Source organism: Empidonax traillii, unplaced genomic scaffold (assembly GCF_003031625.1).
Source record: "Empidonax traillii isolate 1590-97213 ecotype Southwest subspecies unplaced genomic scaffold, ASM303162v1 scaffold182:size1009393, whole genome shotgun sequence".
Lineage (NCBI taxonomy): Eukaryota > Metazoa > Chordata > Aves > Passeriformes > Tyrannidae > Empidonax > Empidonax traillii.
In genome coordinates this window covers 571-12,498 of record NW_020955375.1, presented here as the reverse complement: position 1 = coordinate 12,498, position 11,928 = coordinate 571, and the positions used below count along the sequence as shown (strand labels likewise).

The window sequence follows — 11,928 nt, the reverse complement described above, 5'->3', positions numbered from 1 at the left end:
TGGCCACCCCCAGCCAATCTCCTTGCTGCTGATGCACACACCAAAATTGGGCCTGGCAAAGGCCTTTTCCCAGGCGACCTCCATGCTGCTTCATACCAATGAAGTGATTGCTCTGGGTTATGTGTCCCTCAGAGTCCAAGATCTGCAAGAGGGAGATCTCTGGTGCTCATCTGGAGATGCTGCACACTGTCAGCCTTCCACCTGGGCCTCTGCACACCAGAAACAAGATGGACCAGCTGCTCTGGGCTGTGTCCTCAAGGTGAGTGTCTACTCCAAAGTCCCAGGCCACTTTGTTGGCACAGAAAAGCTGATTCCCTCTAGCATTTAGTTCCTTCTGGGAAGTGCATCCTTACACTCTCCAATTGCATCAGCTTTTTGGGCCTCTTTGTCTACTGACAAAAAACCAGCAGAGAAATCAATGTCCTTGGATTGTCTTCACCGCTGGCATGAACTGCACAAGGATTTCACTCTCCCTCTGCAGCTGACTGTGGAGGCAGCCAGATGGCTGCACTGGGGAAACAGGGTGCACACTGCCAATCCTCACGTGGCTCCTTCCCATCATGGTAGGCAACCACAACCCCTGTGCTGGGGGACTGAAGCTTTCTTGCCCGTGGAATGCTCTTGCTGGGTTTTCAAATGCAGGGAGCAACCAGCACTATCATGGGCAAAATCTAGCCTGGACCTTTTTGCCACCGTTTAAGCTTTGGCTGGCCCAGGAGCTGGGGAGGGTCTCCCCATCCAGCTGCAGGTACTGCAGCACCCTTCCTGCTCTCCCTGGCAGGGTGGGTGTGCAGCCAGAGCAGAGTGCTATACAGAACATAGCCTCCACTGGAAAGTCAGTATTTGCCAGCAAATAGCATACGGTTTTCTTTTGGTTTAATTGCCTCAGAGTCAGTCTCCTAATTTGCATTTTAGATCAGAGACCCCAAAGTCCTCACCACAGGAGAAAGTGCTACAGAGGAAGAATGAAACAAAGACAGGTCCTGGAGCACTGGTTGTGCTGCCTGGTGTCTTGCAGCAGTGCTGCCTTGGAGCTACTTCTTCTGCCCTCTGAAGACTTGTGTAAAAATGACCAAAAAACAAAGGGCCCAGCCTGCCTCTGGAAGGGTAAAAAGCTGTTGGAGTGTTGCCTGATTGAAGAGGCTGAGGATGGTGCCTGATTTTCTGCATCCACATCCTGGGGAAGCAGTTGGAAATTGATCCTGGTTTGGTCATCCACTGATGAGCTAATTTTTAACACCAAGCATGTGAGTATAAAAGGGATTAAACATAAGTTTAAGAGCTTTAATCACATAAAAAGGAGGTGGTTCAAATGCCCTTTGCGAATGCTGAGGTTCATCTCATTTTGAGGGGTAAAAACAGAGGAATATGGCAACAGAATCTTCTGTGATGCAAAACTGCTTCTTGTTTCACAGTTTTGCTTAGTTCATTTTTATGAACAGACTCTTAATTCAGTTTAACTCAGTCTCTTTTCTCCCCTTGCTCTCCCTGTGCAATGTAATCCCACTTTGTGTCTAGGTTACTGGCAACCAGTATATCAAGCTCTAGCCAAGCATGTATTAAAATAAAGCTGCAATCTGCTGAAAAACAGGTTTTAAGATGGAAACAAATAATTAGAAACACACAAATTAGTGTCTGTCTGACAACAGGTTGAGCTCTGCACAGATTTAAACAAAGCTGTAGTGGCAGGATGTGAGCGATTCAAACCGGAGGCAGGGGCTGAGTTTTGACTTTAATGGGTCAAGTGGAAACGATGTGGGGAAGGAGCAAACCCCGGGTGGGTTTGGCTGGGGCTGAGCACCAAGAACTGAGAGATTAAATAACAACACATGGGGGCTTTGAGTAACTTGGCCTTTCAAGGACCAAGGCATCAGATGAAGCAGGAGCCTTGGCCGATGTTAGAGGTGCATATGCTGCTGCTGCTGCTGCCTCTGGCACTGGTCCTTCCTCTCTGCTGACTGCCTGCACTGGTGCGTGTTTATGGGCAGTGGTGAAGGTGTGGAAGCACTTTCTGTGGTTTTGTACCTTTGCTGGGGGTGTTTTTTTTGCCTGCAGGCTCCCGCGGTCTGGCAGTGCCCTGGGGCCAGGCTGGGGGAGCCCTGCCCATGCCCCCTCAGCTGGGCAATGGACAGCAGGGCCCCTGCAGAGCTTTCCAGCAGCTGCTGGGAGCAGTTCAGCTAAATATTCTTTTTCTCTCATTCACATGGGCATCTCACCGCTGGAATAGCAGCGTGCCAGTTCCTCGGGGAGCCTGTGAGCAGCAAGTCAGCCAGCAGCCTGGATCGTTCTTCTGCACCCATTGTTATGGAAATTGCCTCAGAGACAGTCGCTCCAGCAAACATTTTTAGAAGCTTGAGTGAGCTGCGCAACAGGAAAACTACTCTGGAGGTGAGGAAAACCCCCCTCCAGGCTCCCAGCACTGCCTCTTCCTCCAGTGGCACGGTGGAACCTTACTGGCTGTCTTGGGTGAGATGGGATTTAGGGTGTTTCTTTGCCTGGTAAGGCAGGGAGAAAGAACCTCTGGAGGAGAAGCCCCTTCTGCGTCAGTCTCCAAGGAAACCCTTGGTGATGCGTGGCTCAGCCTTTTTCGCACGCCTGGAGTTTAGGCAGTGGCTCACACGTCCCAGAGTTGTGCTTGAGTCATACATCCATGCTTTCGTCTGCCAGTGGCATTTCGTAAGTGCAAAATTTAGGCAAATTGTGGGGTTTTCCTGCCCCTTTGAGATGCCACTTTATCTCAAGGATACTCACGGTTGGACGGGTGCGCAGGAGAAGTGACGTTCTCCCGCGAGCTCGAGAGAAACTAACCCTATCTCTGTTTTGAATGCACATTCCTTACCACTGAGTCTGAAAGGAGAAGCCTTCTAGTGTTCCCACACCTCCCAGATTCTTGAGAGCAAGCCTGGGAGCTGTGGTGGTTATGGGGAAGAAGCTTGGGCAGCAGGTGCTTCCAGGTCTGCTGCCACCAGTCTGGCTGCAGTGCCTGAGCCAGAGCAGGTCACAGCGAGCTACTGGGGAAGAGGAGCTGTCTCTGCCCACTGCCTGGTGACAAGTGGGAGGAGGAGAGGAGAGCACGTCACTACCCCACAAGTTTCCAGCCCCCCTCCAGGTTAGGGCTGGACACCCACATGGGCAGTTTCACTGCTCACCCCCCATTTGTGCTGAAATACCCAGCCCTCTCATCTCAGTTTTGATCCAAAAAAATCATCTCATCTTGATTATCTACAAGCAATTACAGTTAAGGCTTCCTTCTCTTAGGTTAGCTCACGCTCATCACCACTGCCTGCTGTGGAGCTCGACCAGATCTCCAGCCCGTGCCCAGGAGCCTTGAGCAGCCTCAGCTGATGGAAGTGAAAAGCACGGATCCAGTGACCTTTGTTTGCATAACTGCTGCCCACAGTCCCTGCCTGACATTTGAGGAGCGGCCGTGAGTGCTGGAGGGGTGCACGGTGACGGGGTGCTGGGCAGGGCAGGTGAACCTCATCCTTGCTGGCAGAGTGCCAGGCTGAGCCCTGACCCTTCCTTTCTCTCTCTGGAAGTCACAGTGGACTCTTGTGGTGGTGTCTCACCAGGAATCAAGGACAAGAAATGTCTCCCCCGCTCCTTGCTGGCCAGGCAGAGGGACTGACCACAGTTTGTCTATTCCCAGGGCTGTTTTGCTGCCCACAGCAATGGAGCCAGAGCAGAGTGGAGTGTGTTTGGCTCTGTGGAATGTTGTGTCACTCACTGCAGGTGCCATGGGACTGAGCAAGAGGGAGCTCACAGGCTGGGGCTGGGAGGGGACCATCCCAATGGAGATGCCAGCAGTCACGAGGTGGTGGCAAGAGGCCACCAAACAGCCTGGGCCATACTGGCCTGCCAGCTCCCCAGTTTCAGCCTGGCTGCTCCTCAGCATCCCCCCGGCAGTGCCTGGGGTGGGGAAGGACGACTCCATCCCATCCTAGGCCTGTCTCCTCTGGCTTTTCCAAGCTGGCTGGTATTAATGCCTCCAGGCACTTCCTGCAGGACCACAGTGCCAGGTGCTGCAGATGCTGTTGAAGCCGCTGAGCATCCTGACCTTTACACTGGTGAGTTGTCCAGCTTTGCAGCCAGTACAGCTAAAGGGTGTCTTTCTCCCTGAACCTTGGAGACTCTTCATGCCAAGGATCCTCGGTGTTGCCAACCCCCAAAGCTCAACAGCCAGAAGCACGAGATCAGTTTAAGCCCCCAAGTTTCCTTTAATAAAGGAAATTTCAGGGGAGGATAAGGAAGGCTAATTCTTTGTATTTTGTATTCTGAGCCATTTGTGCTTATTTTACGTCCCGTGGTACTTTGTCTGCTGCACTTGTGCTGGCTAGAAGCTCCATTTTATTTTGTTTTGTTTGCATTTAATGTGAAAACTGAGCTTTTTGGGGTAAGAAGCTGAAGCTTGGCCACAGGAACTGAGCCCTGGGCTGTGCCTGACTATGAAAGTCAGATGCCTTTGCTGGACATCTGGCTGCTTTAGCTGCAGATAGCAGGGAAGAGCACTTTAATATTTATCCTGAGCTAAAAAAACAAGTAGAATGGAGAAAAATATACAAAGTAGGCCATGAAAACAGGGTTTGTGAACATCTGAGATCCGCTCCTAATTAATAGCAGTTCCCATCCCAGAAATCATACCATTCAGCAAAAGTTAATCATCTTTGCTCATACATACAATACACTTCAAGAGAGAATGAGTCACCCTCATTGAAATGTCTAATGTTATGAAATCCAGTGTGACTGATGTAACAAACCCGGCTGAGCTCTCCAAATTGGCCAGCAGCACCAGGCTGTGTGTGACCTGACTTCATTGAGCTCTGCTTATTTGTACCCAGGATGGATTTTCCCTTTAGTTACTAGAACAGACTCATGGCAAAGGACCCAAGAAGGATGTGGGAGGGCAGGTGAGTGGGGCAGGAGGGGCTGGCATTGCCAAGCCCCTGTAGTCCTCACTTCCCACCGTGGAGCTGCCTATCCCCACTCTTGGGAGCCCACAAAGCACAGAGGCCCCGATCCTGCAAATATCTGGGCACCCACGTAATTCACAGCTCATTGGGGTGCCTGGAACCAGCACTTTAATAACATCACTCTGCATGCTTAACCATTCACAGGCCTGGGGATTTATTCTTCCCTACTTGGTTCAGAGAGGAATGTAGGTTGAATTCAGCATTAAGATTCTGCATTGATATCAGCTGTTCCCTCTTAAATTAAATATTATTACCTGCAAACATTTCCTTTTAGCACTGGGAGCCGTTTGCTTGGTGTACTTTGTTTAAATGTCACCATATGAATTACTGAAAGTAATTTAAATATTTAAAGACATATACTGCAAGTCTAATTTTATTTTGAAATCCCGAGCCAGGCTCGCAGCTGATGCAGCAGATAACAGCTCAGCCTGGCACCCCTGGTTCCTGGCCCAGTTCTTTAAATTAATAATTTGCATTTTCCAACACCTTTCACCTGGCAAGTCTGGGCTCTGAGATTTTTTTTTTCTCCAGCCAGAGTTTCTTCTCTCTTTGAGGCCCTGTAGCCCCTCTAGGATGGGTGTGAGTCCCTTGGCAGGTTGTGTCCCATCTACCCGTCCACCTTGGCCGCCCTTCAGGGGCATCTGCTCCATGGGGCAAACTCTGGGAGAGATAACATCAGAAATGCCAGGGCCCCAGCAGAAGAGACAGAATTGCTCTTGTATTTCGTGTTTTCCAACTAGAGAAGATACCCCTCCCGACACAACCTTTTCATCTCTTGTTATCTTTATGAACAGCTTTAAAAAAAAGTCCCATTTCTGGCACACTGGCCCCGCTGCTGAAGAGCTGTTCCTCTTCCAGCTCCTTCACCTGCTGGGATGAAAAGCTACAGGTAATGTTGAGGAGTAAATTAAAGGCTTTCCATGAGGAAATAAGCTAAAACAGTAAACAAAATTCTGATTCTGAAAAGCAAAACAGCTGAAGTTGTCACCAGGAAAACATGGTGATGAAACACTCTGGTCCTCGGAAATTACCCTACATGCTGTTGGAAAATACCTTCTGACTCAGCCTGCTCAGTGTGTCTGGTGCCACTGTGCTATTAGCTTTTACTTGACCTGAATACCCCAGGATTTCAAGGAAATAATCTTCCCCGTGAGAAATGTCACCACCAGACCCAAGCCTTCCTGAGAAAAGCCTGAGTTGGGTGGATGCTGGGACTTCTCCCACTCCTGGGAGCAGCCTGCCCTGAGGAGCTGTGTTCCCACCGCTGGGCAGCTGATCTGTGGGGCTGGGGCTGGCTCGGCTCTGATGTCTCACTCTGCTGCCACCACAGGTGGGACTCCTAATGCAAGGTCCAAGCTGCCTTTTAATCATGCTGCAGGCATCTCCCTCTTGCCTGCTGCCCCGCCTGCCCTTCTCCCTCCAGAGAGGAGTCTGGCTTCTTACGCAAAGCTGGTGACTCATTCCCAGGATGTCTTTGCTTAAAAGTTGCCTGGTCACCTCTTTCTCTGTCGCTGCCTCCGTGCTTGTCAAATGCTGAGTGAATGAACGGTGACATGCAGGCACAAGGCACAAAGGGGCTGAGATGGCACAAGCTGCTGGAAGGATCCCCTTTTCCTTGTGCCCTGTGTGCCCCTGGGGCAGTGTCCCCCCCTCTGCTGTGGGCAGTGGTCAGAAGGGAAGCAACATATACCTCCAAACCCATCCTTTTCTCCACTTTTAATAGCTCCATCACTTGAGCTATTAAATGCCCTGAGCTCTCCCTGCTCCCCTGGCTTTGTGCATTTTTTTTAGGGTTGTGCTGCCATGAAGAGGGACCCTGATGGGCAAAGAGGAGCTTCATGAAGTGCAACAAGGGGAAGTACAAACTCCTGCCCCTGGGGAGGAATAACCCCACTCACCAGCACACACCAGGGACCAGCTGGAAAAGAACTTTGCAGGTAAAGACTTGGGGGGTCCTGGGGGACAACAAGCTGACCATGAGCCAGCAGTGCATTCTCAAAGCCAGCAACATCATGGCCTGGATTAGGAAGAGTGTTGCCAGCAGGACAAGGGAGAAGAAGGAAGGTTTTGATCCATCCTTTTTGACTAAGGACTGCTGCCACTGGTGGAAACAGGACTGGCACCTGTGAGTGTTTCAGATATTTCTTGCCAGCTCTTAGGTCCAGCAAAGTGTTGCATGAAGGAACTTTAACCCCATTTCAAGGACTGGGAAGCAGGACACAGATAGAGGGAAGGGACCTGCCCAGTGTCATATAATTAAGCCAGTGGTGGGTTGGGAAGGCACCAGACCCTTCTCTGAGACCTGGTTCAGTTCCCTCTGTACTGGGTCATGTTCTTGCAGGTCATATATGTGTATCCAAGAATTGTGAGTCTACCCAAGAGGGTAAGACTGTCTGGACCAGTGATCGGCAGGGATCGCTGAATGAGTTCACAGAAAATGGGAATGTTGTTAAATACATTAAACATATAAACAAAAAAAGGCAAATCAAAAAGAATTTGACCCAAGAGATGCTTTGTGTTCAAAAGAAAGCCCTGTTTCCTGGAAACTAAACTTTTTTGGGAAAAAGAGTGGGGTTCAGCTGAACATTACTAACTCTGGGAGGAAATCAGAAGTTGTTTTCCAGTGCTCCAAAAGAGGAACCAGCCCCTTGCTCCCGAAACGCTTCACGGAAATGGCTTCTTGGCGTTTGTTCAGTTTTATTTTAAATGCACTGAGGGGTTGCAAAACCAAAGGATTTAGAGCAAGGGAAAAAACCTCACGAACTGGAGCATCTTCACAGATGAGCAGGAGAACTTCTCCATGAAAGAGCAGTGCTGCCACAGCACAGGTGGTGAGAGCTCAAAGTGGGGCAGGAGCCTGTCCATTCCTTGCCACCAGAAGAACTACATGAATGAAAAGCAGTGTTCTGGGGAGACACACACGGGCTGGGAGACCTGCCCTGCTCCTTGGACTAAAAGGAGAGGAGCAATAATTGACTTTAAAGCTGCCCATGCTGAGAAGCAGCAGCACAGTGCAAGCTGCTGCCCCAGGATCTGTGTTGGCTGAGGGTTTAACTGGTGCACTTTGGAGTTTCGCTGATAGCCAGGTATGTGAGGCACTGCCACGGTGCTGAGGCTGCCTCTGATCTGCCACAGGGTAAATCCCAGGCAGCGCTGCCAAAGCCACCGGGACTGCCCCGGCTCCACCACAGCTGGGCTGAGCTGGGATGCCTCACCCCTTCAGCAGCGGGGAGAAGTCCTGGCAGGGTTTGCACTTCAGAGGAGCACCCAGACACCAAGGTGCCTCCCAGAACCAGGCTGAGGAGCAGCGACCACCTCGGCTCCGTGTGGAGAGAAACCTGTATTTGGTGGCCCTGCCTGAAATCAGACTCAGCAACACAGTGAAGAGGGAGAATGCAAAGGCTGGTGAGACAAAGCCTGGTAAAGTCATCATGTCTGCTCTCAGCTTCTCCCACCTTCTCCCACCAGAGGGACAGGCCGGGCACTGGAGAGGCCAAACAGCACCTTTCCTGGGAGACTCTGCACTCCCTGCACCCAGCCCAGGTCTTTATCATCCAACTGCTTCCACTGCCCCAAGCCAGCACCCCAGCAGGTAGAGACAGGCAAGGGACACAAAGCTCATCCCCCAGGCATGCAGGGGGAAGCTGGGCTGGGGACACAGAGCTGGGTGCAGCCTGCACCCTCCCTGCTCATTGACAGCCCTTCCTGGTGGGTGGCGAAGCTGCTTTCACAATGGTTTCCTGAGAAAAGCCTGCTCCAGGAAGCTCCCCACTTAGGCTCCTTGAAAAAAAAAATATTTCTCTGCAGGAAATTGCTTCTTGAAAAACAGCCTGGCCGCCTGGGAGAAGCTGCTGAGGAACTGACGTGTGCACAGGGAGGGCGGGCAAGGATCCTGAATCCACGGAGCCCAGAGAATACCAACAGGGCCTGCACTCCGTGTCTTGGGCCATCCTGCTCTTGCCTGGCTCTTTTCTAAGAAGGAAGGGCCTTTTTGGCCTACAAAAGAAGGAACGATTATAAATGAGGTATGCAGGTATGTATTCAACTCCACACTGTGCAGTCTGCATCCAGTATATGCCTGAGATGGAGTTGAGAGGAGATGTTATTGTTTTTTAAGTCACATAAATATCCTGTCCTGCTCCATCACTGCAGTGACAGACTCTGGAGGGTCTAATGCCAAAGGAAGCATCAGAGCTGCCAGCTCCTCTGGTCTTCTGCACGGGAGGATTTTGTAAGGGTGGTGACATAAGACTTCCAGACCCACTCATTTAAACCTCATTGCTAGAAGGATAAATAATCCTAAATATTCTCCAGAGTTCTTCCTCTGGAAAGAGCCTGGAGCCCAGGAAGCAGAGGCAGGGAAGGGAAGTGGTTGTTGCTCAAGGATGTTTTCCCAGTATAATTAGATTGGAGCCGCCCTCCCTTGATGTCAGAGCCCTTGGAGGCTCTTGGCTTCTGCTGTAACATGAGCCCCCTTTCTCTCCTGGTTTTCTTAGAAAGCATGGAGACCTCATGAGTTTTCATGTAACCAGCTATTCCTTACAAAGCATTGTGAGAAAAGCTGAGCCAATATTTCCCAGAAAAATCACTTCTGGCTTTACAGATTGAATTTTTTGCGCGAAGGTGGAAGCACACCCCTTGCTGTAAAAATTCTGGGGTTTCCTCAAACTCTGAAGATGGAGTCAGACTTCTCTTGGATGCCCAGGGAGGCCGGTGGGAACAAACTGAAGCATGAGAAATGATAGTCCACTTTTTCTCTCTGAGGGTGGTCAAATACTGCATCAGGTTGCCGAGAGAAGCTGTGCAGTGTCCATTATTTGGAGATACTGGGATACCCAACTGGGATGAGGTACCTGATCTAACAGGCCCTGCTGTGAGACATGGGCTGGACTGGACAGTCCTCAGAGGGACCCTCAGCCTCAGCCCCTCTGGCCTGCTGTGACCACCGTGAGATGACAACAGCCCCTGGCTGCCCCAGACACTGCACGTGCCCTCTGGCTTTTGCACAGGAGAGGCTGGTTTGTTTCTTCTGCAGGAACATGCCAGAGAACAATTCAGTTGCCTTTGGAGCAGAATTCGGTGACACATTGACTCGAAAGGCTCCAGCTGTGCTGCAAAAGTGCATCTCAGACTGGCAAATGTTGTCCGTTTAGGAGAGGAAAAAAAAGGCACTGTCCTAGGACCTGGAGCTGCCGGTTCCACGCGCTTGTGGCTGCCTTGTGCTTCACAAGGTGCTCCGTGAAGGTTTCTCCTTGTGGGGGTTCTTCCCCAGCCTTCATCCCTCTGCTTTACCAGGGCAGAAGGGCTTTGCCAGGGCTCAGCACCCTCCCAGGATGGAGCCCGAGGGAGATTTTGCCCCGAAGTGGGGCTGCGTTGGGAAGGGTGAATGTGTTCCCATGGCCGGGTTGGATGCCTGCAGTGTCAGAGCTGGTGCTCCATGGGGCTGGGTGGCTGCAGATGGGAGACTTGGACCCTCCTGCTGAGGGTTTGTGGGTGAAGGGCTTCAGTGGGCCAAAGTCATCTGACACTTTTCCCGGGGGTGGGTGAAGTTAATGAGTCCAGATTAGGCATTGCGGAGGCTGGGGAGCTGGATTTCTGCTGAATATATATGAAGGCAAATGTAAATTCTAAACTTTCTAGGGAGTATTTTTACCCTGGCTCAGTGTTAACATTGATAAAAATAGTCACAAATTAGTGCAGGAGTAGAAAGTAAAATTGGGGCTTTTTTTTTTTTTTTTTTCTCCCTGTTAAAACCCTGCATCTGTTTCTCTACCAGGAGTTAACCTCTTACATGCATTAATGAAACACAGGGTAAACCATCAACAAGTGCCCTCTCATGACAAAATAACTCCTACTTCAATTCAGTAATTAGGAAGAAAAGCTGAAATTAAACAAAATTTTTTTTTTTAAGGTAGAAAAATGTGATTCAGTCCTAGAAATTCAGCACTGCAAGAGGATGTTAACATCACTCCAGCCCACCTGCCTGGTTCCCTAGCACCCAAACGCTTGCAAAGGTGATGGGAGGTACCAGCCCCATTCTGCAGATAGGAAGAGTGCAGTACAGAAAATCATGATTTCACTCAACGTCACAGAGCGAAGGAGAAGCTGCCCACGTTACCTGAGCAAATTCCCAGCTGAAATTCTGCTGACACAACACTGCTTTGAGCTGCCAGTCCAACATTAAACTTTCAGGAAGGAGCTTCCTCTCTTGGTACTGGTTGATATTTGACCACAGGCACTTGAGACAGGTGAAGACTCCTGTTAGAAGGAGCTCAGTAGCTTTACGGATTGATATCTGGGCCACAAATCATACCTGATACTTATGTAGCAAACAGCTGAGTGAGCAGTGAGAAAGTAAGTCCTGGGAAGGTTTAGCTGCTACAGCCCAGATTTGTTGCAGGAGAGACTGGGAAGGATTTGACCAGTGCTCTCAGACACATGGTGGGATTCCTGAGGTGCTCTTGTGGAGGACTAGGAGTTGGACTCCATGATCCTTGTGCACCCCTTCCAACTCAGGATATTCCATGATTCCATGCATCCACATGGAGAGTGGTTATTGCTTTGTGCTGTCCTTGCCACGGGACTCTTTGGAGCTGAGCGGAAAGCTGCCCATTGATTTCAGGACATGTGCTGATCTGCCTGTCAGCAAAGCATCCTACGGCATGGGACAAACACCACCAAGATCCCTGAGGCCTTGCCAGCTCCACTGGGCTGAAGGAGGTGCTGGTGCACCCGACCCCAGCCTGCGTGCTATGTTTTGGGAAACCTCGCGGGGTCGGGGTCCCTTCTTCTTGGGAGGGGATTTGAGGGAATGCCCAGGACTTCCTGCAGAGCAGAGATCTCTTCTCTAACGGGAGAACACCCCCGCTGGATGTCAGCCCCTGGAGGATGCAGAGCGTGGCAGGATGGTCCCTGTGGCTCTGGCTGAGGCGCACTTTGGAGCGGCTGACTCCAGAGG

General features: G+C 50.7%; 1 long non-coding RNA gene across 1 annotated transcript; it reads left to right on the top strand.

Annotated features, from left to right (window-relative positions):
* The first annotated feature begins 3,875 nt into the window (after positions 1-3,875).
* On the top strand, positions 3,876-7,425 carry LOC114058689. Its single transcript, XR_003571520.1, has 3 exons — positions 3,876-4,067; positions 5,765-5,859; positions 6,762-7,425. It is a non-coding gene; the product is annotated as an uncharacterized LOC114058689 (long non-coding RNA).
* The last annotated feature ends 4,503 nt before the right edge of the window (positions 7,426-11,928 follow it).